The 15,274-nt window shown below is 42.5% G+C and overlaps 1 protein-coding gene across 6 annotated transcripts in view; it reads right to left on the bottom strand.

Annotated features, from left to right (window-relative positions):
* Positions 1-15,274, bottom strand: part of LOC115146917 (guanine nucleotide exchange factor VAV2-like) — a 272,051-nt gene that overhangs the window by 244,732 nt on the left and 12,045 nt on the right. The gene's annotated exons all lie outside the window — the stretch shown is intronic.

Below are 15,274 nucleotides of genomic sequence, written 5' to 3'. Positions count from 1 at the left end.
GGCCCTTTTGGGTACTTCACATTATAACAGGTGTCTGTAATTATCTCTGTCCCGCTCTCTGACCTTATGACATGTAAAATATATGAAATAATTAAATAATATGATTTAAAAATTGGAAATAATGCTAAATATTATCCTAAATATAAACCATCGAGTTAGTGAATATCATTGGTGTATAATATGAGGGTTTCAGCATTTAATATCTTAAAATAAAAAATAAAATAAAAACACTTCTTTATTTTATTATGTCAGTATGGTGGCAGTTGTGAAAAAAGTCAATATTTGAACGAGTTGCAGAGGTAATTGAAAATAATGCCATTGTTGATTAGATTATTTTTTCATTAATTAGGCTATTTTTGCTTGAAGAATATGGTCTGTCGACTAGAAAATCATGGACAATATGGACACAGATTCATACTATATATGAAGTATAAATTACCAAAGTTACAATAGATTGCCATAGAGTTTCTGTTAATTACCTAAATTACTGAAGATTCCGGTAACTTTGGTAACTTACCGATAGCTTTGCAACCCCAGGTATGAGGTAATTTAGGTAGCTATGTACATATAGGTAGGGGTAAAGTGACTAGGCAACAGTAATCAAATAGCATTATTACGGTAGTGGTAATGCAATGGTTGGATGAATCACTAAATAGGTCTAATCCAGGAGAAATAAAAATTGTAATAGTTCAGATCCATCAAGCTCAAATCTATTCCTAAACCGGTTCCTTTATTAAAACACTTGCGTACGCACTATACAACCATCCAAATAGATAGACGCTTGAAAAACAACCGCAGATGCAGCCAACTTACAGTATCAAACAGGTTTTTCTGTTTTGAAATAATTATTTTCATATTGGATTTGAGTAGGAATCATAAAGAAAATAAGGATAAAAACAACTGAGATTGCATCGCATTTAAAGAAAGGTTTTCCTTTACTTGTATAATGTACATGTACACAGACACACACACAGGCAGACAGGCAAAGCTGGTCTGCGAATTGTCATGCGTCTTCTTATAGCATGACTCCATTACAGCCTTGCCAATCTTTGATCGTTGATCCATGACAATAATGTACCCGGTAACCCCCCTCTGTTACCAGTCAGCTGAAATAATAGAAGTCACATCTCACGACAGCAGACATCACAAAGTCCAACAGCAACACAATGCGGCCAGTGTACCTAGATAATGCTAACGACCAGATAAGCAATAAAGTGATGACCTTTTACATTTGAGTCATTTAGCAGAAGCTCTTATCCAGAGCGACTTACAATGAACGGATTCATCTTAAAGATGGCTAGGTGAGACAACAACACATCGCAATCATATCACGCGCACAGAGAAGCACCTAAGCAGCTCGACAGAGGGCTGTGTATGTGTGTGCATATACGCAGCACGAGATATGAGGGAGGATGATGGAGTGTCTGAGGTACGGCAGAGCTGCTGGTGGACCCTTAGCCCAGACATGATGGAGGGAGCAGCACAGCACAGAGCAGCACGCCACACCCTAGCACAGGCGTATGCAAAGGTAGAGAGAGATAGAGGGAGAGGATTCCAGTCTGTTATCCAAACCCCTATGTAAATACCATCCATTTAGGCCCTCGGCAGGATCCATATAGTGTGAGCTACTTAGCTGGTGTTTGTTATTTAGTGTGTGGATGGGTGGGTGTCAGCGCTTGGGAAAGCCATGAAAGGATGAGAGAACAGTTTTATAAAGGGCAATTTGGTCAAGAATATGGAGGCACACTCAAGATGGTTTCTGCCCGATTTAGTTTATAGACCATCCAGCACAGATGAATCCTTAACCATATTTCATCTAAATGCCATGGAAGTGGCTTGAATAGCCCAGAGATGCTCAATGGTCCTTTCATTACCAGTGATGATGCTGACTGGATCGGAGGGTTTGGGTGGTGGGGTGCGGGGGCGGGTACTCTGTGGTCCACTGCACACCCTGTGGCTAATCAGTGGTTGACGACATGCTAATTGTAAACACTGTGGGTGTTGTTATCACGGTGACAACTGGGAACGCTGGGGCTCACATTGTCTGCCTCTCTAGGTGTGACTCCTATGTGGAAACCTCCATTTAAACATGAGGATTTACCAATATGAACTCACGGATCTCACCAAGCAACACAACAATGAGTCTTATCCTCATACAGGCTACTGCCCCAATGTTGGGATGAGGTGCTCTTGAAGTAAACAACAAAGACAGCCTATATTTCAAGGAGTGGTTTGTTGAGTTTCAAATATATGTAGCCTATTACATATATACAGTAGACACTGAGTGTACAAAACTTTAGGAACATCTTCTCCTTCCATGGCATACACTGACCAGGTGAATCCAGGTGAAAACTATGATCCCTTATCGATGTCACCTGTGAAATCCACTTCAATCAGTGTAGATGAAGGGGAGGAGACAGGTTAGATAAGGATTTTTAAGCCTTGAGACAATTGAGACATGGATTGTGTATGTGTGCCTTTCAGCAGGGTATGATAGTAGGTACCAGGCGCACCGGTTTGTGTCAAGAACTGCAACGCTGCTGTGTTTTTCACACTCAACAGTTTCCTGTGTGTTTCAAGAATGGTCCACCACCCAAAGGACTTGGAGCCAACTAGACACAACTGTAGGAAGCATTGGAGTCATCATGGGCCAGCATCCCTGTGGAACTCTTTTGACACCTTGTAGAGTCCATGCCCAGAAGAATTGAGGCTGTTCTGAGAGCAAAAGGAGGTGCAAGTCAATATTAGGAAGGTGTTCTTAATGTTTTGGACACTCAGTGTAATACTGTATCCTCCAACAGGCACCTCATGCAGACACACCCCATGTGACTAGCACCAATTCATTGACTGCCCTGTGCCTCTTGCAGTGTGCTCTGACCATTAGTGAACAGGCTTCCCCTATATCAACCAATGGGCACACACAGGGGAGGGGTTTCCCCTCAACCACACAGTAATGTCAACTCTTTCCTGGTGCGACTCTGACCACTTGTCATGTGTATCTCTAAATTAATGGATTGTAATTGTTAGTTTAGTGGGATGCCTCCATTTGTGCAGTTTGCATAGTCGTTAAATAATTTATGAGGATTTCACCAGCTGCTGGTTTGCTACAAGCATTAGACAGAGAGAAGAAAATCCTCCCATCACATAAATAAACAGTCCTCATTTCCTCTGGGCCATTCTCAGAGTGCTGAAGAAGAATGGAGGACCAACGGACTTCTACAACTCTGTAGAGAAGCCGTGCCGTGGTTCTCAGTTACTGACATAAACTGGAGCTTAGAGCCACAGTCAGAATACCAAATCAATTGTAATTTTGTAATCTGGGTTATCTAGAAAATGATCCAATTGTGAAGAAGTATCAAAAAGATGCAATAGAATACTGGCATATACTGGAGCTAGGGGCAAAGTTAGAATAGCAAAAACCATATACGATGTTTTATTACTTGTATCTTGTATCTATCCAGATCATTATTTAAAGTGCCTTAAGAAGAAATAGGATGTGGTGTTAAAGCAGCCAAGCAACCATCTTGGTTAAAAGTAACCTATTGTGTAAGACAGCCTAACAGCCAATAAACACCAGGCTAAACTCATGGGCGCTGTCATTGTCCCCAGTGTTCGTCCCTCTGGAGCAGGTGATTCTGTCACAGCTTCCTGAGTGCACAGTCAACAACCCATCGGTCATCTGGAACAATCCTTCCTAAATTCCATTCTCCTCTCATACACCACACCCCTTTAACCCACGACCCAATCAGTCGCTTCCTTCCTGCTCTCCGTATTGCAGAGTATTTTTAGCATTAAATATGCAGAAATCGCTCCGCCATTTCCTGGTAGCTAAAATTCTAATAATTTGCCGAATTTGAGTTTACGTGAAAAAATTAACAAGTATAGTGTAGAGAATCATTGTACCATCCAAACGGCTGTGAAATATATTGTATTTTTAGCCATAGACGTGGGAAGTAGTTTGGGGGTAGGGGTGCATATTGTCTAATACAGGGGTAGCAAAGGCCCAGCACTATTGTAGTGAAAAAATGTAAACTAAATGTATTTGAGTGTTTACCAGCATTTGTAACTCGAGTCTGATCATTTTCTGTACAAAACAGTTCATCTGATAATACTTGTGGGATATAGAAATACTTGCTTGATATACATTTTCCAGTTTCTTGAAATACTTATTAGCAAATGCAACGTGTTTCTATGTGAAAACTGAAATGATCTATTCATTCCTTTTCCATTTTAGTAGACACTCTTATCCAGAGTAACTTAGTGCAATCATTTTTGTACTGGTCTCCCATGGGAATCGAACCCACAACCCTAGCATTGCAAGCGCCATGCTCTACCAACTGAACCACTTCATCACATCACAAACCAGTTGATGTCTCAATGTACTCAATTAGTGTATTGTGCATTGTTTTTCTTCATGGTGATGGAAAGTCTGCAGGTACAAACCGAGATTACCACCCTATGTATAATACAGTAATGTACTGTACATTTACATTAAGTGGTTTGTAAGGATGGTAAATTAATACTGCACAAAAAGTGGTTGTTTTCCATGTTATTATAGTTTTTTTTATGTGGATGTTTTGTGTCTTTGTACATAACTTTGCACCTTTTAATGTAAATGTTTGAGGACAGGGTGTTGTTCTTTCTGGATTCCATTAGAATGACAATCACATAGAAACAGACAGGGCAACAACTCTTACAATTCCAACTATTGAATCCTGCAAGATACTGTTCTTAATTACAGTGTAAAACTACTTGTTTTGCCAAAACGGTCCACCAATACTAGTAAAGGCCCAATACTTTTTTTTCTTAATATATATATTTTTTATTCAGATTTCTCAGGGGGTGCTGCAGCAACCCAGCACCCATACTTCCCGCGGCTATGTTTTCAGACGTTTGAAGCTGGTGTTCAAAACTGAAAGTAAAACACGCAAAAACTCAACTTAAGGGAAGCAAAGAAATAGTGCACATGGAACTGATATACCGCTTCTTGTACTTGCTTTCAATGAGAATCACAGATCTATAACTCACATTTCTATGTGAATTTGGCCTAGACATTAGTGAGGTCTGGTTCTCCCCACATCCTCCATTAGGGGGACAACAATCAAGGGAGTGTGTGGATAGTAGGCTATGTCAGGGTTGGTGGTAAGGCACGAACAGCTCCCGACATTAAATCAGAGCAGCCACTCTGTGGGAGAGCCATAATTCATAGCTTTTAATAGAATAAATAAGTCTAATAATAAATGTGGGGATCCAGCGCTGCGTTGCCGTGGCTGCATGGCTGCCTTGAGGCTCCGACTCCTCTCATTACCAGGAAGATGCTGAGAACAAGAGAGGAGGATGAATACCAGGATGGCTTTTCTCTCCAAATCATCTTTATCCCAGCTTCTCTTCCCATTCCCAGGCCCTCAAGCAGAAAGCAGGCTGTGACGTAAGAGCAGAGCACTCCTTTCCTGGAAAACGTTCAGGCAGACACCCTCATTAAGAGGTATTAGTGTGGGCCAGAAATGCTAGACCAGATTTATTGGTTAATTCCGCCAACCAGCCTGGACAGATCACTGGATATTGGGCAATTCGCTGGTGTTCTTTTGGCCGCTGATTTTGTTTGGTTGTGATAAAAGAGATATGTAATAGAGAAGCATTTCTCAGCCCACTCATGTCAGCCTCTTTTTATGCTCAAGAAAATATTGCATGTCACATTAAGATGTTTTAGTGATTTTGTCAATATCCCTGCGGTTACAAACAGATACGAGAAGGGCACACTTGGGAACTTTTTACATGTCAACTCGCGTAACGTCCCTCGGGGAAAAGCGATAGTGGTGTTTTCATACCACAGAGATCAGCCTTGCTGTCTACTCCCATTTCACACTTAATTTCGACACAAAAACAACATATTGGATTTTATTCATTTCCGGTAAGGCAAACACTAGCTGTTGTGCCGAGTCATCATCCGCCCATAAATAATTCATTAAATCCCCAGACGGACCGCCCGTTCCTGCTTTCTGATCAATATTTCACCTTAATAGTGCAACAGCCAATCAGAGTACTCGATCCCTTGCTGAAAAACGATCAATCTTAATATTCTATAGTACACTAACGGGCAGTGGACAGTGAGAGGCACACACTCAAAAAAGTAACTCTGCACCCAGTTCAAATGGGACAGTCCCCACGGTAATGTCTGCTTAGTCTGAGAACCAGGTGACTGATGTAGAAAAGAGAAAAGTTGCTTCCTCTTCCTTATCAAAAATAATATATGAGAATGACCTTGCGCATTCCACTGACGATAAACAAATCTAATTCCAGTAAAAGTGCAGCAAAACAGCAATTGTTGTCAGGTGTATAAAGCAAATAGAAGAGTAGAAAATATAATACTGTTGAAGAGAAGACACGTTTGCATGTGCATGACTGTGGCTGGACGTGGGGGTTTATGATGGAACACAATTCAAGTCCATCCTCCACCTCCCTTGTTGCCGAGTCATGGAGGAGCTACTTTGCTTCACTGTGTGCTGCTGCTCTTCTCGTTGGTCTGTCTGCCTCCAACCCTAATCTAATAAGTATCTGTGCTGCTTTACATGCTGTGTAATGAGGGACAAAACACAAGACACATCAGCCACGTTGCATCACCTTCGACCAAACCGCTGCCCCCGCATATTGACCCTGTACCGGCACCCCCTGTATATAGTCTCAATAATGTTATTTTACTACTTTAACTACTTGTTACTTTTATTTCTTATTCTTATTTGTATTTGTTAAACTGCATTGTTGGTTAGGGGCTTGTAAGTAAGCATTTCACTGTAAGGTCTACCTACACCTGTTGTATTTGACACGTGACTAATACAATTTGATTTGATCACGAGGAGATAAATACTAACAGATGGCTTTCATATTCACCAAATGAAAAGGCAGATTCTTTACATGAAGGAGGGATCAGTGTGCTAGGGGGATCGCTTTATTCTGCTGCCCTATCAAAGTCTTCAGTCATGGGATAGCAGGTAATGTGTTCGTGGGTGAATTGTGGAGCCGAGTTTATCGTGTTTAAAATCTGCCAGGAATCATCAGTCCACCTATGAGGCTTATGAGCAAATTCATCAGCAAACTTGGTTACAATCACAAACGGTCTGTTATTTTCCTTCAAAACACCTGTATCTATAATTCATAATGTAATATTGTCTTAGTGTGAATAAAATACCCCCCCCATCTCCTTCCTTCCCTGTCTCGACAAACAGATGCACTGCTCTGGCCTGGTTGAACTGAGGTTTGTGCTGGGTCTGTGCAGCCATCCATAAAGCTGCTTCCTGCATTCTCTCAGGGTTGGGGTAACAGCCACGCTGTAACAAGAAGCATTTATCACGGAAGAGGACCCCAACCCGTTGATGCAGAAGATATACACAAAACTATATCCATGTTTGCCTAATAATCTCAGCATGTTGAAACATTCATGACGTTGAGGCGGGAGCAGAGAGCAAAGTCGTGTAGGAGAGTCAACTTTCCAATATCCCACTCGCTCGCACCGCAGAACACAACACAAGCATTCAGGATACATCTCTATCCTAATCTGTTGTGATGTAACAGCCCCGGGAGTGACTTAAATGAAGACTTCTCACAGGTATATGCTAAACTGTTGCAAAGTTTCAGCGCTTATCTAACCACCTAAACTACTAAATGAAAACATAATGGTCGTCAAAATGGTGATGAACTAATAAAATAAGAAAAGTAATTCATTAAACACGTTTTCAGACTCTGCTCATGAAGGAAATGAGGGAGGGAACAGGGGATTGGGAGGGGGAGGGGGAGGGGGGTGTTCAAGGTTCCCATCAACCGTGTTGTTGAAAAAGCCATCACATTGTTTTTCTCATTACCATCATCTCGTTCATCCTAAGGCGATGAGAAGCTGTTGTAAAGTGGATGAGAAAATGAAAATGTTTTAGTTTGTCTCAAATTTAGCAGATTTAATTCTGCTCTTGTGCTTCCCGAGGTGAACTTTTTCTCTCCTGGAGCCCCTGGACTTTGTTTTAATAAGGAAAATACTTTTCAAGGTTAAAGAAGCTGTGCAGGAGCTTTCCCACACTTTACTCCTGTGTGTTTTTTTCCTCTCTATCTATTCTGGGAGCCTGGGTGAAGATAAGTAGGTCAGATATCCACTGTTCTGCTGTCCTTCTCCTTCTCAACAACCTTGGGACAAGAGCTACTGTCATAAATAAAGACCAGGCTAAAGGGAAGTACTGGTAATAGTTGGTTGGGGTTTGTGCTTGGCTTTGTCCACACTCCTGGGGGGGGCTGGGGGTTGATGTGTGAAGATATGCTTTGTTTACACCCAGACATGCTCAAGGCCTCTGTCGGGAGCTAACCTCTCAGCTCCACAGCACCACATGTAGTATGGAGGATCCCCATTCTGGTAAACAACAGGCTCCTAACCAATTGTGTTTTTTTTTGTGTTTTTTGCTCTGATCGTAACTTTTTTTGTTTCCACCATCGTTTCCTATGACCAAAAAAAGCTTCTGGACATCAGAACAGAGGATTTAAACTTCAATGAGTCGGAGGTGAAGAAAATACTGCTCATCCCGGACCAGGCCCAAATCCCAAATCCCAGACACTCCAAAAAGGAAGAGGCGGTGGGATACCTAACGAGACTGAGTGGATAAACCGCCTCTACCCTCCGTTCTATTGGCGAATGTGCAAACAATAGAGAATAAACTGGATGAGCTCAGTTCGAGACAGATCAATGTGATCTGAAGAACTGTAATATCCTGTTTTTCTGAGTTGTAGCTGAACAAGGACTAGTTTATTTACCACCACATACCGATGCTGGCACTAAGACTGCACTCAACGAACTGTATATGGCCATAAGCAAACAAGAAAATGTTCACCCAGAGACGACATTCCTAGTGGCCGGTGATTTTAATGCATGAAAACTGACATCCATCTTACCTCATTTCTACCAGCATGTCACCTGGCAAAGGCAAAAAAAATATATACATCACCTTTACTCCACACAGAGAGAGAGACACATACAAAGCTCTCCCTCGTCCTTCATTTGGCATATCTGACCATAGCTCTATCCTCACGATTCCTGCTTAAAAGTAAAAACTCAAACAGGAAGTACCAGTGACGTGCTTAATACAGAAGTGGTCTGATGAAGCACTTACTAAGCTACAGGACTGTTGTTTCTCTAGTGCATACTGGAATATGTTCCGGGATTCATCCGATAGCATTGAGGAGTTTAGCACATAAGTCACTCGCTTCATTAGTAAGAGGTACATCGACAACGGTGTCCCCACAGTGACTGTACGTACATATCCCAACCAGAAGCCATTTATAACAGCAACATCTGCACTGAGCTAAAGGCTAGAGCTGCCGCTTTCAAGTAGCGGGAGACTAATCCGGACACTTATAAGAAATCCCGCTATGTCCGCCGACGAACCATCAAACAGGCAAAGCATCAATACAGGACCAAGATCGCATCCTACTACACCGGCTCTGACGCTCGTCGGATGTGACAGGGCTTGTAAACTATCATGGATTACAAAGGGAAACCCAGCCATGAGCTGCCCAGTGACGCAAGCCTACCAGACAAGCTAAATGCCTTCTATACTCACTTCGAGGCAAGCAACACTGAATCCTGTGTCCAAGAACACCAAGGTAGCCGGTCTAAATTACTATTGCCCTATAGCACTCACATCTGTAGCCATAAAATGCTTTGAAAGGCTCGTCATGGCTCACATCAACTCCATCATCCCAGACACCCTGGACACACTCCAATTCGCATACCGCCCCAAAAGATCCATAGATTTATATTTGTATTTATTAAGGATCCCCATTACCATTATTCCTGAGGTCCAGCAACATTAAGGCAGTTATTTTCAATTTAAAATATTACATCACATTACATGACACTTTTCACAACACGATAAGTGTGTTCCCTCAGGTCACTACTCTACTACCACATCTCTACAATACACAATCCATATGTACGTGTGTGTAGAGTGAGTGTCTTATGTGTAAATGTGTGTGTGTGTGTGTGTGTCTCTTCATAGTCCCCGCTGTTCCATAAGGTGTATTTTTATCAGCTTTTTAAAAATCTGATTCTACTTCTTACATATTACCTCAATTAAAATCAGCAAAAAAAGAAAAGTCCTCTCACTGTCAACTGTGTTTATTTTCATCAAACTTAACATGTGTAAATATTTGTATGACCATAACAAGGCTCAACAACTGAGACATAAACTGAACAAGTTCCACAGACATGTGACTAACAGAAATGGAATGTGTCCCTGAAAAAGGGGGGGGGGGGACAAAATCAAAAGTAACAGTCAGTATCTGGTGTGGCCACCAGCTGCATTAAGTACTGCAGTGCATTTCCTCTTCATGGACTGCACCAGATTTGCCAGTTCTTGCTGTGGGATTTTACCCCACTCTTCCACCCAGGCACATGCAAGTTCCCGGACATTTCTGGGGGGAATGGCCCTAGCCCTCACCCTCCAATCCAACAGGTCCCAGACGTGCTCAATGGGATTGAGATCCGGGCTCTTCGCTGGCCATGGCAGAACACTAACATTCCTGTGTTGCAGGAAATCACGCACAGAACGAGCAGTATGGCTGGTGGCATTGTCATGCTGGAGGGTCATGTCAAGATGAGCCTGCAGGAAGGGTACCACATGAGGGAGAAGGATGTCTTCCCTGTAACGCACAACGTTGAGACTGCCTGCAATGACAACAAGCTCAGTCCGATGATCCACTTCCAAATCGGTCCCACTCCAGAGTACAGGCCTCGGTGTAACGCTCATTCCTTCGACGATAAACGCGAATCCGACCATCACCCCTGGTGAGACAACCGCAACTCATCAGTGAAGAGCACTTTTTGCCAGTCTTGTCTGGTCCAGCGACTGTGGGTTTGTGCCCATGGGCGACATTGTTGCCAGTGATGTCTGGTGAGGACCTGCCTTACAACAGGCCTACAAGCCCTCAGTCCAGCCTCTCTCAGCTTATTGCGGATAGTCTGAACACCGATGGAGGGATTGTGCGTTCCTGGTGTAACTCGGGCAGTTGTTGTCTCCATCCTGTACCTGTCCCGCAAGTGTGATGTTCGGATGTACTAATCCTGTGCAGGTGTTGTTAAACGTGGTCTGTCACTGCGAGGACTGTAGCGCTGTCTTAGGCGTCTCACAGTACGGACATTGCAATTTATTACCCTGGCCACATCTGCAGTACTTATGCCTCCTTGCAGCCCTCATGCCTCCTTGCAGCATGCCTAAGGCATTCACACAGATGAGCAGGGATCCTGGGCATCTTTCTTTTGGTGTTTTCAATGGTCAGTAGAAAGGCCTCTTTAGTGTCCTAATATTTTCATAACTGTGACCGTCTATAAGCTGGTAGTTTAGACCATTCCACAGGTGCATGGTCATTATTTGTTTATGGTTCATTGAACACGCATGGGAAACAGTGTTTAAACACTTTACAATGAAGATCTGTAAAGTTATTTGGATTTTTACTAATTATCTTTGAAAGACAGGGTCGTTTCTTTTTTGCTGAGTTTATCGCATACCCCTGGACATTGACTTGGTACCGGTACTCCTTGTATATCGCCTCGGTATTGTATTGTGTTAAAATGACCTTTTTTGTGTGTAAATTTTTCTTACTTTTTAATTCTGTTGGGAATGGGCTCTTAAGTATGCCTTTTAAAGTCAACACCTGTTGTAGTTGACATGTGACAAATACATTTGAATTGATGAATTCGATTTGAACATCAATATAAAACGAGACCCTCCTGGGCCCTCAAAATGAAGGAAAGTATTTAATGGCATCCTTAATTTCCACTAAGGTGCTGCAGATGCTGCCGCTTTGTTTCAGACGTTCACAATGATGAGAACCAGGCAAGTTTTAATGAATCTTTGCGGAAGCGGAAAAGACAGGGGTGCAAGAGGCCGAAGGCCTCTAACATCTGGCTGTCAGGTTTGGTGGAGCTCTTTCTCGAAGGAAGGGGTGTGTCCCCTGCCGCCTACCACAAACTCCTGCGGTGGTGTCAGAGATGTGGGGTGACAACCGCACTAGTCTTCCCCCCCCCCCCCCCCACCCCTCAGAAATCCCCCCCCAGGACAACCAGCTGCCATGTGAAGGCAACACCTACACACACAGGCATAAAAACATACATACACACACATACAAATATGTTGTGTAACACATATGCTACATGCATCGATACACAAGTGAACAAGCCAACGCTACAGAGGAATGTGGAATGATTATGTTCACTGACACGGCAGATTCTTGCTGTTTAGAATAGGTTAGAATAAGTGGACCGTTCGAGAGAAAATAGTGCTACACTTCAACCTAAACACAAGGGGTGTTCATTTCATTTTCACAAAACTTCATTAGGCTATTCGGAGTTAGGGGTTTGTTTAGCATAAGGTGCTAAGCTGGATTTCGGTCCTTAATCAAATGTACAGTAAATGATGCTGGGGGTTTTAAAAAGGTTTCTTCAATGATTAGACACAAATGGCATTTCAGCAGGGAGAATATACCATCGGTGCCAGTTCCCATGTCAGCCATCATCAGCCCGGTCTGACCATTCATCTGAGTCAAAGTTTAGCTCATTTTGTGTAGTATATGTAGTCATGTTTTCAATAGTCACACCTCCTAATGTCATTTGTGCTTGGCATTTAAACAAACACTATTAAATATCCAACAGCCAAAACACTATTAAATATCCAACAGCCACACAATGCATCTGATGCCTTACTGAGCAACAAATGTTACATTAATATTGGAGTGCCAACTGCTCATTTACATGTGCCAGAGAGAGAATGTGTGATGAGCCAAAAGCTTCAGACAATAGAGCACACTGCCATTAACGAAGCCTCGCTCACTATCTGTCTTTTTTCTCCCTCAACCTTCCTCGTGTACTACCTCTTTCGTTCTACCTCAAACAAACACACACAGCTCACTCCACAAAAGCTCTATCTTTATCTGACATGCACACACTATTTGTGTCCAAAGCTCCTACTTCCTTAGGAGGCATAAGGAGGGGTAGCAAGTAGCCTAGTGGTTAGTGAAGCGATCCAGCAACTGGTTAGAGAGGCAAGCCAGCAAATCCTAGATGCCCTTGCCTGTCGTTGTGCCCGGGAGTAAGACACTTAATCCCCGACAACAACAGCTCCCCGGGCTGCCACACCTGCATATGTATGTTTGTCTTTCAGAGGGGTTGGGTTAAAAGCGGAAGTCAAATTTCAGTTGGACCTTGTGTGCAATTGACCAATAAAGTGATCTTAAACTATGTACATACTCCCAGCCACTTTCTCTCACAACCCCTTCCATCTTTCTCCATCTTACAATATCCGTTCCAAGAAACACCATTTCACTCATGCTTTTCCATTCCCTTCAAGTCCTCATTCACCCCCCTCCGTTTAGTCTTTCTCTCTGTATGGATGTGCTGTTGAGGGTCTTGGTGAGGTCTCAGAGAGAGATGAAGTGTATGGTGAGAACATTAATGTGTCCAGACCACGCAGTTCATCATCTCAGGACGCCGTCTGGAGGTGGCGGTCAGGGCAAACGCTATCCCAGACTCCCCCAGTATACTCCAGACTCAAGGTCAACCAATACAGAAGAAGAGATGGGCCGCAGGATTGTGGAATAAGAGAGCAGCAGTGCGGGGTAAGGGAGCCAGAGTGGAGGTTGGAGGAAGGGGTCTCTCTCTCCCTCTCACACACACACATCCAAACAAAAGGTGAGTGTGAATTAAGATGTATATGACGAGTTTCAATCCAAAATGGGATAGCTCCATTTGAAGAACTGTTGGTAAATTGACATGAATTAAAAACGCATGATGTGAAAGAGATAGAGCTAATATTTGTTCATCTTACCATGACATGGGCTCGTGAAAAAACAGCCATGATTTTGTTTGAAATATATTGCAAGGTCATTTTATTTTAGAGACAAATAATGAGATTTTGTGGCAAAATGCTATATAAATCACTCCAAACAACAGAGCTCCAATAGAAAACGAATTGGGTTTTAGACAGTTACATGTAAGAAAATTGTGATTCATAACTAAATTAATATTAAAATAATCTATTTGTTTAAACTATATTGTGCAAATATCACATAGCTGGTTTAATGTATGCAGAGGGTGAACAGTGTATATACAACGTGTGCTTTCTTTTTGGACATTTAAGCAACTTTTGGAAAAATATGTGTTTTACAGGTTTTAATAGGGTGAACCAAGGAAAGCTTATTTTGTTTGATTATATACATGATAGGGAAGGATTTAAGGAATAATAAGGACATTGAAGTAGCGTAGCCAGACATTTGTTGGTGGGTGGGCCTGCAGAAATTTGTGTGGACCCAAAACATTTAATAATGGGTCAATTCCAGCAATTCTGCACATTTTGCCATGGGGCAAAGAGAAAAATGTGAAGTATTAAACCTAATTTCATGCTATTCTTTTTTTAAACAAATTTCCTGCAATTCTACACATTTTGCCTTGGGGCTGAGAGGAAAATGTGCAGTTTTATAGCTAATCTCATGCTATTCTACACATTTTGTCATGAGACTGAGATATATGTATTAACTTTTAAATCTAATAAATGCTCAAATATGTGTTGACTGTGATAAAGGCACTGGAATATGAGCGGTCTGAGCAGTGGCATGGTGCATATAGCCATAGAAGTACAGTGTCATACAGTGCATTCGGAAAAGAGCCCTTGACCTTTTCCATATTTTGTAACGTTACAGCCTTATTCTAAAAATTATTCAATTGTTTTTTCCCCCTCATCAATCTACACACAACATCCCATAATAACAAAGCAAAAACAGTTTTTTATACATCTTTGCGATTACGGCCTTGAGTCTTATTGGGTATGATGCTACAAGCTTGACACAACCCCATTCTTCTCTGCAGATGCTCTCAAGCTCTGTCAGGTTGGATGGGGAGCGTCGCTACACAGCTATTTTCACGTCTCTCCAGAGATGTTCAACCATTTTCAAGTCCGGGCTCTGGCTGGGCCACTCAAGGACATTCAAAGACTTGTCCTGAAGCCACTCCTGTGTTGTCTTGGCTGTGTGCTTAGGCTCATTGTCCTGTTGGAAGGTGAACCTTGGCCCCAGTCTGAGGTCCTGAGCAGGTTTTCTTCAAGGGTCTCTCTGTACTTTGCTCTGTTAATCTTTTCCTCGATCCTGACTAGTCTCCCAGTCCCTGCCGCTGAAAAACAACCCCACAGCATGATGCCGCCACCACCATGCTTCATAAACCTCAATGTCCCAACTCTCTAAACACATGGCTCTG

Source organism: Oncorhynchus nerka, linkage group LG19 (genome assembly GCF_034236695.1).
Source record: "Oncorhynchus nerka isolate Pitt River linkage group LG19, Oner_Uvic_2.0, whole genome shotgun sequence".
NCBI lineage: Eukaryota > Metazoa > Chordata > Actinopteri > Salmoniformes > Salmonidae > Oncorhynchus > Oncorhynchus nerka.
Note: the sequence above shows the minus strand (reverse complement) of the source record. Positions and strands in the feature narration are given on the sequence as shown.